Source organism: Sycon ciliatum, chromosome 11 (assembly GCF_964019385.1).
Source record: "Sycon ciliatum chromosome 11, ocSycCili1.1, whole genome shotgun sequence".
NCBI lineage: Eukaryota > Metazoa > Porifera > Calcarea > Leucosolenida > Sycettidae > Sycon > Sycon ciliatum.
In genome coordinates this window covers 16,257,598-16,273,284 of record NC_088653.1, presented here as the reverse complement: position 1 = coordinate 16,273,284, position 15,687 = coordinate 16,257,598, and the positions used below count along the sequence as shown (strand labels likewise).

Here is a 15,687-nt window from a genome sequence, read left to right as displayed (position 1 = left end):
TAGCACCTGGAGTCCTGGACCTCGACCTCCCGGCTCCCCTCGCGATCGCCCTTTTCTTGTTGTTGGGTCTTGCTCTCGTAGATCTGCGAGAAAGCATGCCTGCGCGCGCATGTGCTGCTTCATGCTTCGATCGGCACATTTGTATACTTGTACGCGAGTACGAACCACGCTGTCTCCGCAGGTCCGCGGTGGTGTCGACTTCGCTGCTCGGAGCTGAGATGAGCACTGTCGACATATTTGGCAGCGAGACTCTCATCATTCCCCAAACGGAACTGATCAGTTCAACGGGATTCTGGAGGTGAACACAAAACATGCACCGATGCCGATACTGGCCGAGTTAGTTTTGTCCGTGGAACTCATGAACTGCTGCACCAGTGTGGTGCCTTTTGAGACAGCAAAAAGCAGAGACTACTAGAAGTTTGTGCAATAGTTTGTCAAGATTGGCCGGAGCAGACGGAGAGGAAAGGTACCATAGAGGTGCTGTCGGGCGGAAAGGTGGCGCGTTGCTTCTGCCGGCGGACCGTGCGTGCCCTGCTGCTGGCGTGACGAGCTTGCCTTAGGTAAGGAACGTCCTTAGTGGAAGTTCGCGGTTCGACCGGGGATGGCTTTGTGGGTCTTCGTTTGTACGGTTTGTCCAATTTTGGCTGCATGGCATGCAGATGGTGACGGGCCAGGCCCGGAGCCAGCTCCTGAAATGTGATACGGCCTCTGGCCGGCCACAGGACCCTTCGTTACCCTACGCTCAATCAGTTCAGTATCATGGGAGGATGAACCTGTAGCTCTTTGCGACGTTGTATCTGGCTGTTTCAGCTGCATGCAGTCGAATCCTGATAATAAGGAACACCATGTTTGTGCAGGAGAATTAGTTCACTATTTTTATAATCAAGTGGAAAACCTTACACACACACCATCTTCAATCGAGAAGTATTGTAATTTGCAGCGAAGAGACCACTTGGATTGAAGATGGTGTGTGTGTGTGTGTGTGTGTGTGTGTGTGTGTGTGTGTGTGTGTGTGTGTGTGTGTGTGTAATGTTTTCCATTTTTGAAATGAAGTGGCTGCAGTGGAGCTTGCGCACATTAAGAAATATTTTATAATAAAGGTTTGATAACAGAAAAGCGTTCCAAACTGGGACATCGGCAACGGTTTGCTAGTACAGTCGACTCCACTTATAACGAACTCCCATACGGCGATTTTTGTTATATAGCGAACGGGTGTCCATGTCCCAGTTCGAACCCACAGTGTAAGTTCATTTCTGTTATAACAAACTTTGGCTATAAAGAACTAATTCTCCTGCACAATGGTGTTCGTTACAGCAGGAGTCAACTGTATCGTGAAATTCGCTATAATTTGTAATAATATTACAGTCCGTGCGCCAGATTCAAAAAAGTCGTCTAAAAGTTGACTTTTCATTTTCCGCACTGGGCAGTTTGCGGGTACTTTTTGAGTCGCATTCTCAATGGTGGACACTTTTGGAAAATGGTTTTGTGTCTATGGCTCGTTTGTTTTGGCATTTCGCTACCTGTGTGGTGAGCCTAAAAATTGCGCTTAGCCGTGGCAACGCAATGGTGTATTCCGTTTTTCAGCCAGATGACTTGTTTCGCTGTGGTCCGGCATCTTCCTAGATTCTCAGCCGTCGTCGAATTTGAGTATTTTCGAAACATTTTTTAGGGTGCAGGCGTGGGGCAAGGCTTTCACTCCCAGCCAATGGCACCATTTGACATAACTCAGCCCTATGAACACGTCACCAGGCCCCCGTTAGTGTCCAGCCCATATTTCCAAAAAATGGACTGGACTTGAAACTTGAGTGTACAGACAGTACTATGCATTATGCACGTAATGACCGTATGCAATAACTTTCGCAAGCTACACGACAAGGACTCTCTGCAGAACAACATAATGATATTCACACCATATGCCATTGTGGTGCACCGTGATACCAATGACAGTATATTTATCGGTGATCAATTGCCTACTGGGTCGCTCCGGTGCCGAGAACGTCAACTTTGCGGACTGTGGAATGACCCGCGACACCGACAACCACCCCTGACACAAAGCCAAATGCTGAAAGAGCTGACTGATACGGTACCTAGCAAGTTAACTGGATAATGTTCATCTTCAACAAAACCAGGACATAAAACAGTGCTATGATAAACTACCTCCAGTCACCGGAAACAAATACAGTGCATTACGCATACGGATAGAGATTGCACTAGTACATGTATAATTGTATACCAATCTTAGAGTAAGAAAACAAGTTATCGGGTCTATACCATCAGAGTTGGCAGCTATATGTATTGGATTCTCCTGGTGTGCAGAATGATGCTGGCGGCGTGGTTCATATCCACTGTTGGCTTGCTGTCGGCAGTACCTTCACTATCTCACGTCTAAGGCATTTTATAGTCTGCATGACTTGGATCACAACGCCATAGTTATCCACACGAGAATGGTAATAAATCCAGATCACTAAGGCCTTCTTCATTGCAGTTGGCGCAATACGTTCACGGGATCGCGTCTCCGACCTCCAAATTGTAATTCTAGCTGGCTAGTCTGTTGTTTATTGGCAGACAAGAATTGCGATGCTTCTTCAAAAGAGGCAGTTTAGCGATGTCTGTCCATGACATATTCCGCATTGCTGTGTGTGGAAGGAAAGGTGCAACAACATTAGATTGTTGCTGGCCATAGACATCAAACTGCAACATCTGGGCTTCAGCTGTCACAGGTCCATTGACAGAGAGACTGCCGCATATTGCACATACTGCAAACTATTGACTTCATGCCATCGCCTCATGGATCAGAAGTCACCACGCTGAAAGAAGAACAGCAGAGGAAAACAGAACTGATGCAGTTAATTGGCAGCAACAAATTTACTCCTTCATTTCATTCGACGAATTTGAGTCGTGCAATGCAAGAAAAAAGTCAGAGAGCAGGATCTAGGAGAGGGCATGCACCAGTGCTGTTGTGCCTACAATAATAAGATGCTCAGAATTTCACCACAATAATGCACATAATGCTGACATATTTACACTATGCAACCTAGTAGTCAACAAATTTAGAAAAAATGTAGTACTTCAGCTGGTGAAATATCCCACCTCTATCCCCTAAGCTCAAATGTCCCTGTAAAATTGATAAAGGATTGGTAGATGCTCACTCGGAGTGGTGTTTGAAAAGTAACACAACAGGCCATGATGATTTAGAGCATGCTCAATTGTCTCTTCTCATAAAATCACAATATTGCCTGTGCGTGGTTTATTTCGGGTGCAATTGTGGGGCACATCGGTATCACTCTAATTTCTCGTGCATTCGAAAGATAAAGCTTTGTTCTATCACCCCACAAAGCGGCTTTAGTGTCCGCGATGGGTAAATGCCTTACCTGGTGTGAAATTGGTGACCATATTCCTCGTTTCAGCAATTACAAAAGTGAGACATTCGTCCTTGGTGGCTGCTCACGAACTGCAAGCTCCAAAATAATTTTCCAGGGTACGGCCATAGGTGTCTACATCACTCCGAGCCATCTCTCCAGTGTAGGAAAGGTCTCCTGACGAGACTAGAAGGGCTCTAAGCAGCAAAGTTCATTGAAATATTCACCATTCGGAGATAGGCGAAATCAACAGAAAACAAGCCCGCAGGTGCGGCGCCTTGGAGGCTACGATTCCCGCGAGAAAATGAAAATCGGTCTCTCAAGGGCCTTGGCGCACGGACTGATTATGGAAATTGTGGGCACAAGTTTGAGTGCACTAACTAAACCAGATTTTGAACAGTCAGACGTGCACAATCTACAATTGTAGCTCGAAACTGACAAGGAGTACTGAGACATTCGAGCATGTATCCGTCAGCTTGACCACTGCTCGATAGCGCTAACCAACGGCCTTCCAACATTGGAAAGTGGAATGTCTCAGTACTCCTTGTCAGTTTTGTGCTAGATTGTGCACGTCTGACTGTTGCAAAATTTGGCTTAGTTGGTGGACTCGATCGCATAACGCGTGCCCACAATTTCCATATTGCAGTTTTTTTTCCTTGGCTCACCATCTGAGTTCGCTATGATTATGCAAGTTTGTTATAAGTGGAGTCGACTGCATTCCGCTAGCAACAGAGCATACAACACGGTAGGTGCCATTGGACAGGAAGAACAGTTTACGAGGGGTGTGTGGGAATATTTATTTATTCCCGTAGCTATGCAGAAGACGTTACTTCAGTAACGTCTGGCGCTAGCCAGGGTCCACGCAGCTTTAATTTGGTATTTGTTTGTGTGTTTGTGTCACGCCTGGCGCTATCCCGTATCTGTCCCGTACCGTACCGTACCATCAAACAAAGCTGACCACAAACAGCTGGCCACAATATTCAAATAGGGCTTTCAAATGCAAGATCATAACGTGAAGCAACTTGGAAGAATGAGTATGAATGCGAAGTGTATTGGGGAATGCATGTGTGCGGGTTCGAATCCCAGGTTATGCCTTGGAAAATAGGAGAATTGAAAAATTTATAACATCCTCATGCTTTTTTTGCCTAGTTCATCAAGGCGGTAGACGGTGTCGTATTACCCTCGCCCGTACCTGTCCCGTACCGTACCATCAAAGACGGCTGGCTACAATATTCAAATAGGGCTTTGAAATGCAAGATCATAACGTGAAGCAACTTAGAAGAATTAGTATGTATGCGAAGTGTATTGGGGGATGCTTGCAGGGCGATAGTGCGGGTTCGAATCCCAGGTTATGTCTGAAAAAAACATCCCTATGCTTTTTTTGGTTTAGGTCATCAAGGCAAAAAAGCATAGCGTAGTATAGGGCCCTGAGCTTCCAAGCTCTCTCATTTATTTTATTTGTTTTTTTTTTACATCGGAAGCTCAACAGTGCAGCTGCACAAATATGAAGAGGCTGATGGCACCAATTTTTTATATAAATATATGCACCATTGAGTATAAAAAATTTCCAATTAGGCCCGAACGTACCTTGCCAGAGTGCTCAAACTGACAAGTCAGTGAGCTCTGCATAGCGCAAACAGCAAAGGCACTACCCCACGCAAGAGTGCTCAACTGCTACAAGAGCAGGAGCGAAATACTCAATCTGCGGACAGAACTGTTTCGTCCTTTGTGGACTCGTCAGCGCAGCACAGAGGAAATGAGGCCGAACCTGATAGCAATGGAAATAAAAATTTCCAATCAGGCCCGAACGTACCTTGCCAGAGTGCTCAAACTGACAAGTCAGTGAGCTCTGCATAACGCAAACAGCATCGAATGTGAACTAGGCGTACGTGTGTGGGTCCAAAGTTTATCGTAATCGACGGAACAAATATCCTTGGAAATGCAAATGATACGATTGCACTGGGTTTGCACGTGGTGTCAGTGGCGTTTATTTAAAATATTTCCCCATACCTCCGAAGCTAGCCCGGTTGTTTTCAGCTTTGTGAATTTTCGACCTGGGTAGTTCAAAACAGTTTCACATCAGGAGTACGAATACACACTGCATACCTGCGCAGCCCCGTATACTCTTGTCCGCATCAACAGTACGCATGTTGTTCACTTCATGCGTGGCATACCCAAAACCAGGAGCTTGCGGAAAAGCGAGACACATACGGTATAAGTTGAGTGTAGTAGCGTGATTCATATGTTCACTGCGTTCACTTCTCTTCGAAGAGTGATTGATCAAGTCAGTGCTAGTAGATAAGTAAATTAGTTTGCTTCTTCATGATTATTATTGAATTTCCCTGTGTGCTGAAGAGGAGAGTTTAACCCTTGAGCCACTCTGGGCAGCGAGGGGTACTAACGGTTTACCAATGTAAGTTTCATTGTGTGTGTGTGTGTATGTGTGTGTGTGTGTGTGTGTGTGTGTGTGTGTCCCATATGGTGCAGTGGTGTGTGCAGCGATTTCCAATCGAGAGGTTACGGGTTCTATTATGGTCACACATTTTTCTTCTCTTTCTCAGACTTCTCCTGACTTTTCTTTCATTCTCCTGGGTGGCTACGAACGAGACAATATTGTCTTGCCACGCCAAATGCAACGTATGGGGCGAATCCCTGCCTTCACCCCAGACAAATGTGCCTTTATGAACCATCATCTTCCCTTTTGGCTGCCATTGGAAGCCATAAGATGTTGAATAAATATGTGGGTCCCTATAACAGGTCGGGTCGGCTCCCTATAGCAGGGCGGGTTTGACCAAAAAAGGAAGTAATGCAAGTGCACACATGACGTCTTGACTGGGTCCTCTGAGTGCAAGGGGTCCATGACCTTGTATAACGGAAATGGAAGAAGCAGGAAATCCTCATTGACTCCATGACCCCGGGACTCAATTTCGCACTCACACGAAAACAGGCAACGGAAGGAACTATTGATCTTGTGAAAGAGATGAGGGATGGGTTATACCAAGACTACTATTACTATTAATGTATTATACTGAAGCGAAGATGGATATGGAAGAATAGGGGGAGAGCATGATGGAGGCGGAGGGCAGTGGAATTGCAGTAGGGAAAACGAGCAGGGTAAAATCAAAGACAAAAGATCGAAATGCAGAAACGTTTTGGGCAGGCCTAGATGAGTGTATACTAGTTTGCAAGGCAAGAGCTCTGAACAAAGCATGGGGAGCAGCGAGGCTAATGAAACAGCTGGTAGAAGATGGAAACTATGGAAGTCTTAATGAACAACGTGTCAAGAAAATTATTGAGAGATTCTTCTACGAGGATGGCGCACTCTATTACAAGTCAAACGAGCTAAACGTTGCGCACAGGAAATGCATCTCAAGGGAGGAATTGATCAGCAAGATTGCAGAAGAACATAGTATTGATCATCGGGGACCCGAGACGATATACGAATCCTTACGGTGTTCGTATTATCCTATCATCCGAGAGACAGTCCTGCAACTGCTGCGCCAAACACTCGAATGTGAGCACTTTGCCCGACAGAATCCTTTGCCCAAGACAACGTTGGTACGAAGAACAATAAAGGCCACTTACCCGAACAGTCGCTGGCAAATGGACTTGAAAAAGCTCCCAGCGAGTCGAGGCTTCCAATACGTCTGTAATATTGTGGACTTTCACAGCCGATTCGCGATGGGTGGTGCCATCAGAGCCAAAACTGCGAAGGAAGTGTGCCGCGTGATCCTTTCTGCGATGTACTTGTACGGACCTCCAAGAATTCTCCAAACAGACAACGGGAAAGAATTCAACAATGGTGATTTGTCGGCACTCATGGACGAGATGTGGGCACAGAAGATCAACGGCCGACCGTATCACCCACAAAGTCAAGGCCGGGTAGAGCGCTTCAACCAGACACTGGCGCAATTCCTAAGACGTGACCTCCTGGAAGATAAAAATTGGCCTGATCGTCTGCCGCTGTTTTACTACAGCTACAACAACCGCGTCCACAGAAGCCTACACGGGAAAACTCCGTACGAGATGTATTTCCAGAGGCCAAACTTTTCCTTGTTTCGCGAGCAGGAGCGCTGTAATCTGACCACAGACGAGAAGGACTTTCTCCAGTGTCAGGGAAACCTGAACTTGGCCGATGAAGCAAATGACGATGATGAGGTCGACGATGAGGACGTTCCTTTAGGCCAGCAGGAGCCACAGCCGACAGCACCAGAGACAGGAGCAGCATACCCGCTCGAGCTCGCATGGACGCCAGAGGAATTTCCATCTGAGCATGCTGTAGGAGACGTTGTATACTACAAGAAAGCTGTAAACCTAGGCGGAGCAGCCGGCACAGCGGCACTGATGACGCAGTGGCATAGGGGGAGCGTAGCTGCTTTGCGTCGAGAGAATTTCTTCCGCTTGTACGACATTGTCGACACCGACGACTCGCCAGTCGGCTCCTTTGCTGGTAGTCATGTCAGGAACGCACCAACCCAGGCATCCATCGAGGCACGAGACCGAGAAGGACGGTCAACTTCCACGACTTCCAGAAACCAAACGAAGTAACTCCTTGTTTCGAAACAGTAGGTGTTTGATCTCCTTCCTAAATACACGCATGCGTGTTTACTCTGTACATGTGTAGATTCTGCACTGCACGTGCAGCGCAACGGCATTTTATTGCTTAGATTACGGGAATATTCTGATATGCATTGCGTAACCATAACCTTTAGTTGATCCTCTGATCTTCAGGTCTCCTTTATTTAGTTGACCTTCTACATCTGCTTTTTTGCTTATTTGAAGCACAGAGTGTACATGACGCTGTGTACTCTGAGCTAGCTATTATATTTTTGTGTCTATGAGGCATACGATATGCACCTCTTGCACTGCACTCTGAGCTGTCCATATATGCGACTCAAACCGACCCGCTATAGGGAGAACACCCAAACCGACCCGTTATAGGGACAGGCCTGCTGCTGGGTCCATCAAATATATAAGAAATAAATCTACGCATGAAAAACACGAAGATCGGAAAATGAGTAGGGGGGCGGCAATTTTTCACAGGGGGCGCGCAAACACAGTAGGGGAGCGCTGCGCCTTTGGCTAGAACCCTGGTTTAGAAAAGCGATCCTGTCAGCTTTTCTATTATTGTGTTCACATGGCAGAAAAAACGACATCGCTATGCTACGTAAGTTTCTACGTAAGGTGCTCGGTATTTCACTTAGGCTACGTAAGTCTCTACGTAAGGTGCTCGGTATTAGATCTACCAGCGGGTGGTAGCCGTGTGCTGTGCACGTGCACGGCAGACATTATTGTGTTCAGTCCGCGGATCCGTGTTCGGATGTGCATGCGCGAGGAATACTTCCTTCTTTGGAACTGCTTCTTGCATGAGCTGTTTCGGATATTTCGTCTCATGGCCTGGCTTATTTCGTTTCGGCGCTGCTGAGACCTCCTTTCGCGGAATATTACTCAATGACAGCCACAGGTGAGTTGACCAGTTGCCTTTGATTCATTTGCTTGTGTTGACTCTTTCATTCAGGAAAAGTGTGTTGATTTTGGGGCGGAATGCAATAAATAATGGAAAAGTTGACAGGATCTCTTTTCTAAATTTTGCTTTTCTGCTGCCGAGCTGCGAGGCCTCCTTTTACGGAATACTCGATGACAGGTGATCTCTAAGTTGACCGGTTTCCTTCGATTCATTTGCTTATGTTCACCTTTCATTTTCGGAAACGTGTGCTGATTTTATTCGGATTTAGATCCATTTTATCTCTTTGCCCTTGTCTACAGTGTGCGAAGAACGCGAGTTCAACTTCTTGACGGTAAGGCTTATGTTAGATGTGTTGTCGAAATACTCATATTCATTGTACATTGGTACGTTACAAGTAAGGCACTGGTCAGTGGCATACTATCGTTGGCAGTTCCCAATCTGGAGGGAAAGGTTCAAGTACCAATTGACCGAGCTTGCAAAATAAATTCGCATATCAGGGGAATCTCTATTGTGGAGAGGTTCAGTAACTTGTTTGTTTCATACGAAACAAGCCAATGGGTGCAGTCGCGTCTCGTGAAAAACTCGTACATGTATGATTGGATTTGTTTACTCAAGTCTGGGCTGTTTGATTTGTGAGTACCGCCGAGATTGCACTGCCTCAAATAAAGTTTCGTGCCGCCAAAGCAAGAATTACGACCTGCAATCTGTTTGTAGTACCTGTAAAAATGTGGAGTACATGTATCGTACTTTCTCTGTTGCTGTTTCAGTTGCCGTCATGTTGCTAAAGAAAGGTACAGTAGAGAGGTTCTGCAAAACGAAAATTCGAACGAAGTTTCGCGACAGTCCTTGCGAAAGTGTGTGCGAATTTTTGCACGAACTTTGCGTTCTGCACATTTTCGTAGTTTGCGCGGGCCAATTGCACTTACGCCATAACCCGATCTCACGAAATTTCCTACGACAGTTCATTTCGCGTTCCCTGCAAGTTTCGCGTCCAAAGGTGCGAAGTTTCGCACTTCATGATGTAGAACGAAAGTTTGTACGCATTTTCGTTTTGCAGAATCTCTCTTGTGACTCAATTGTTTCATACGAGACGAGTCAATGAGTCGGTGTGGCTTAGAATCTTTCGCTGTAGAAGAAATCTATTCGTATGTCTATTGGAGATATAATTGTATTCTCTGGTTATAAAATAGGTTAAGCTCACAGAATAAATACCATCGGTCCCTTGGTGTTCGTCCTAAAGAGGTTCGACTGGATATCATTCATACTCACCAAAAGATGTGTAAGATTTTATTATTGCGGAGTGCCTTGTTTATCTCTCAGTACCTCCAACCATAGCCTTGCCCCTTTTCTCCTCAGGATCAGTGTAGTTGTTGAAACGAGGTTTTGGACTCGGCAATGTATTCGTTTACATTTTAATACATGTTTATTGTTCCTGCTGTGTTGTTTTAGACAATCGTGGACTAACAGTTTGAAGTCATTGAACTACTTCCAAAAGTTGTTTCGACATCAACAGGATTACGATTTCAGTTTCAATATGATGCTGGATGACCTTATCACGATAACCCATGACTATAAACCATTATAAACACAGAATCAACAAAAACATCTGCGACACGCACCTGCCGCATGGCTACATTTCTCAAATAAATCTGATTGAGGGTGGAGTAATCTGAAATATCTGAAAGGCAAGACAATTTTATTACAGAGTCATGAAATTCTGCAACAGCAACATGCACAGAATGACCTCCGTATAAAAAAGTATCACCACCACTGCTCACATGTTTCCCCGCAGAAGAACATGCATTATGCTAGTGCCATTTTCTGCAAGAAAAGGCTTGCACATCAATGCGTATAATATGGTATTGATATGATGTGAAGGCCATCATTTACATATTGATATAGGGCATTCCATTGATTGGTGACAGAAAAAACAAAAGAAATTATAGCAATAAAAACTGCTTAATGGCAGTTTTCTAAAAAAAGTTATTGTGTTCTAGTCCATGGACCCCGTCTAAAAAGTAAGAAATTAACGAAATGTGATAGCTGAAAATTAAAATTTCACACAAAACCTCACAATAATCACACACAGAATGAAAAGCTACATGCAGAAGACCTTTTCCCCTCGCGATCCTCTTTCCTATGCATGCATGTTGCCAATTGTTGGTGCAGTACAAGTTTAGTGTTGAAAGCAGGGAGTAGTATTGTACTACTCCCTGGTTGAAAGCAGCATTTCAAGTGTTGTGATTATTGTGAGGTTTTGTGTGAAATTTTAATTTTCAGCTATCACATTTCGTTAATTTCTTACTTTTTAGACGGGGTCCATGGACTAGAACACAATAACTTTTTTTAGAAAACTGCCATTAAGCAGTTTTTATTGCTATAATATTGTATTGTATTGTGTGTGTGTATGTGCGTGAATGCGTGCGTGCGCGTGTGTGTTATATCTGGGCTGAAACTGGAACGAGAGAGCTTGGAAGCTCAGGGCCCTACGCTATGCTTTTTTGCCTTGATGACCTAGACAAAAAAAAGCATAGAGATGTTATAAATTCTTTAAAAAATCCTTTTTTTAAGACATAACCTGGGATTCGAACCCGCACTATCGCGCCCTGCATGCATCCCCCGATACACTTCGCATACATACTAATTCTTCCAAGTTGTTTCACATTGTGATCTTGCATTTGAAAGCCCTATTTGAATATGCATTGTGGCCAACCGTCTTTGATGGCACGGTACGGTAGGGGATAGGTACGGGACAGGTACGATCGAGGGTAATACGACACCGTCTCCCGTACCGTACCGTACCATCAAACACAGCTGGCCACATACAGGTAACAGCTGCCCGCAATATTCAAAAAGGGCTTTCAAACGCAAGATAATAACGTGAAGCAATTTGGAAGAATGGGTATGAATGCGAAGTGTATGGGGGAATGCATGTAGGGCGATAGTGCGGGTTCGAATCCCAGGATATGCCTGAAAAAAAAAATAGGAGAATTGAAAAATTTATAACATCCTATGCTTTTTTGCCGTCAGATACGGATAGCGCCAGGCGTGACACAAAAAAACAAACAAACAGACACACAAATACCAAAATAATTAAAGCTGTGTGGACACTGGCTAGCGCCAGACGTTACTGAAGTAACGTCTTCTGCATAGCTACGGGAATAATTATAATCTTTCCAACCTTCTTGTGATGTACATGCATAACAGAATGTCACTAGAAGACAATGGTATATGTAGTGGTAGTGCTGGTGGCATACTGTGCATTGCTGAAGACGTAGCCCCTGTCACAAGACCTCGTCCTGAGAACATTTGACAGGGCGACTTTCGGTCCTAATTTCTTTTTCGAGACTTCTTTTTAATGATTTCTCCTTGAAAGAAGCTGTACCAAGTTCACAATACCAGTTTTTCATGAAGACCAACAGATTAGCCCTGAAAGTTGTGGCATTCCAATAATAGTCCCAGGAAGTGATAGAATAGTTCGTCTGTCACGCTCCTGAACTACCCCTAAAATCAAGAGTACATTAACCCCAGCGTGCGCAACTGGGCTGGGGTTGTGGGGCGGCGTATTCCGTGATGTACGTCATTGTTTGGGTCAGACTTGCGTCATTCCATCGACGCTGTGTACCACGTCCACACTTCCCCTACTCATGATGTCATTATTCCAGTCCAGGGACCTGGGCCAAGGGTTGTTATAACGAAGTAGATGTACTAACGAATTACGTTGTAACCGCCGGTAGGGGTCAAACGGGTGTACCATGCAACCCCCCCTTTTTTTTCGATGCCAGGTTGCAACGCTAACGCCGAGACCCCTGGTCGGTCGAGTTGCTCCCTGTACATCGGCACGTCGTCCCTACATCCCCTGTGTCTTGTCTTGTGTTTGTCTCCACATGTCTCTTTGTAGGGCTGTGTTCCCAATAAAAAAAAATAAAAAAAAACCTTTAACTAAGGAACGGGTAATTTTCTCAACGGGCGGGTTAACGGGTGCCCTTTAGCAGCCACATTAATTTTTTGCGCTTTTCTCACATAAAATCATGATTTAAATTAGTATATTATCAGGTTGTATTTTGATGCCACATTATGATTCACAATTGATTTGCGTTCCATAATAACTTTATGGCAATGAAGTTCCAAATGAATGGCAGGCAGTTACAATCGTACATGGTCCTAGTGCTACATGTACAGTCACGTATTTTGAGTTTTTGATACATGAACGCAAATCAACCGTTGCAGATTGGTGCGATTCAAGCCATGCGAGGACAGAATAGTTAAGCAAACGTTCCGTGATCGCGCGCAATCCTATTTGCTATGTTTGCAGAGAACTGACATTCTTCGCATTCAGAAGATGTTCGCACCCCATAGCTAGCTGGAGTGCCTGACACAGCTGATGTGCTGCTGGCCAGCTAGCTGCCAGTGCCAGCTCGTTGAACTCGTGAAACGAATCTTCACAAATCCGTAATCTTGCATGCAATATTTCGAACTACTTTTCAACTAAGGCTGCGTTTACACGACAACACACGACCAGTTTTCCGTTTTCAGCCCCGCATTTCTTTTTTCGTTTCCGTACGTTTACACGATCAAAGCCGATCCGAGGTGGTCTCTGTTTGTATCGTTTTCAAGTGTCTTCACGAGAGCATAGGATCCGCCAAAGTTCGCCATGTGCCAAGTGTTGCCGTGGAAGCACCGATCGAACTCAAGTAATGGTTGAAAACAGGCACACGACAACACACGTCACATGACGAATATTGTAAAAACATTTTTTTGGATTGTTGGATCCGTGTAAACGGCCGAAAACGAAACAAACGTGACGGAAAACGAGGCCAGCACACCGTTTCGACTGTTTACACACCAAATTTATCCGGCAGAACATTTCCGTTTTCAAATTCTTCCACCTTGGCCAGCGTTTTGGTTTTCTTCCGTTTTGGTGTACAACTTTACGTTTTGCTCCGCGTACCGTGTAAATGAACCATGGATCCGAAAGGATTTCGTTGCGTTTTCGCCCCCAGCGTTGTCGTGTAAACACAGCCTAAGCTCATCGATTGAAGGAACAAACTACAACCATGAGTATCATAGCTACCACCTACGGACATCACCGTGTGTGACACTCCGACTGGTCACTCAGCCTGGTGACACCAGTTCATCTTCAAGCACTGTGGCAGGTTCGATGTCGGAGAACCATCGTAACTTTATAGTAACTCAGCTGCCACCTCGAACGAGGTGGCAGCTTTTTTTATTTTTTTATTTATTTATTTTATTTATTTTTTTATTTTACAAACGGGTACCCTTTTGCAAACGGTACTTGAGATTAAGCTGGTACACCCGTTTGACCCCTAGTAACCGGATCTGTCAACAGTTGTATAGACCACGTTTCGCCAGGGGTTTTCAGATTGCTATTTACTAACGGGGTGTATGCACTAACCGGACACGTTATAATGAGGGAAGACCTGTATGTAGAGTGTGATTATATTACGACTCCACTGGTTCACATAATCGCAATACGCTGGGAGTGGTTGCAAGAGGCCCACCGTCGATGGCTCCTGGTGCTTCCCGGTGATATGTGAACCAACCCTTACAAATTACCCTAGCCGTCCACAGACCGTTACGTCCCGTACCCTCAGCGTTGCGTAGAATGTGAACTAGGCTTTACCCATAACGTGTGGATTATGACGATATGTACCAAACTCTTCCTGTGGTTGCAGATGAGAGGCTTTGTGACTCTCTGCGTTGTGGCAGCGCTGAGCGTTTTGTCTCAATCATTCGTGCCACCTGTTCAAGCGGATAGTTCAAGTGAGTCATGAACTTTTTGGTACATTTTGCATAGCATTCCTATGCTGATTCCATTCCCTGCAGTTATCTAGCTACGTCCAGTTGCCATTACACACACCAGATATTTATTATCAGCTACAGCAACAGCACTGCTACAGCAACAGCACTGTTACAGCAACAACATCAACAACAACTATTCCTCACTATTTCTCCTCTCTCACACAATTATCTCTCATTGGCCACTGGCTACCATGAGAATAAAGAGAAATAAGTTGATATAATGGAAAGCAATCGGACAACCTCCAAGAGTTGTCAAACCTAGTGACTAGGCCCTTGGGCAAGCTTATTATCGAGTCATGATCTTGAGACTTTTTCTATTCAATCGTCATAGCGATACAGATTAAAATTACTTGAATCCATTTTACTCATAGCAGGAGGCAACGCGGTGTCATCGACATTATCGAAGAGCCACTTTAGATGGTGCAGGTTATCAAAGTAGCTGATTCTATCACCCGTCGCAGAATTCAATTCGACTTTTTGTGCCTTTTGAAAGTTTTATCGGCCTGCCGAGGTGGGGCCAATGTCTGGAAGTATATTATTCCCATAGCTATGCAAAAGACATTACTTCAGTAACGTCTGGCGCAAGCCAGCGTCCACACAGCTTTAATTCCGTGTTTGTTTGTTTGTTTGTGCCATCGGCATGCCTGGCGCTATCCCGTACCTGTCCCGTACCGTACCATCAAGGACAGCTGGCCACAAACAGCTATCCACAATATTCAAATAGGGCTTTCAAATGCAAGATCATAACGTGAAGCAACTTGGAAGAATGAGTATGTATGCAGTCATGTATTGAGTCCTGGCGCTAGCAGACATTTTTCCTCTTCTGACATCACCCTTTTCAAATCCCGCAACTACTGGAAAGTTGTATGAAAACAGGCATTGGTCCGTTGTCATAGTTTCCTGAACTAATCTGGCACTCACTCACTCACCCTCCCTCACTCAACCGCCCCCCTCCCCCCCCCCCCCATCTCTTCCTCTCTCTCTCTCTCTCTCTCTCTCTCTCTCTCTCTCTCTCTCTCTCTCTCTCTCTCTCTCTCT

The 15,687-nt window shown here is 45.0% G+C and overlaps 1 long non-coding RNA gene across 1 annotated transcript; it reads left to right on the top strand.

Moving 5' to 3' along the window:
• The first annotated feature begins 236 nt into the window (after positions 1-236).
• On the top strand, positions 237-14,614 carry LOC135827281 (uncharacterized). Its single transcript, XR_010555370.1, has 3 exons — positions 237-560; positions 5,715-5,772; positions 14,523-14,614. It is a non-coding gene; the product is annotated as an uncharacterized LOC135827281 (long non-coding RNA).
• Positions 14,615-15,687: the final 1,073 nt, after the last annotated feature.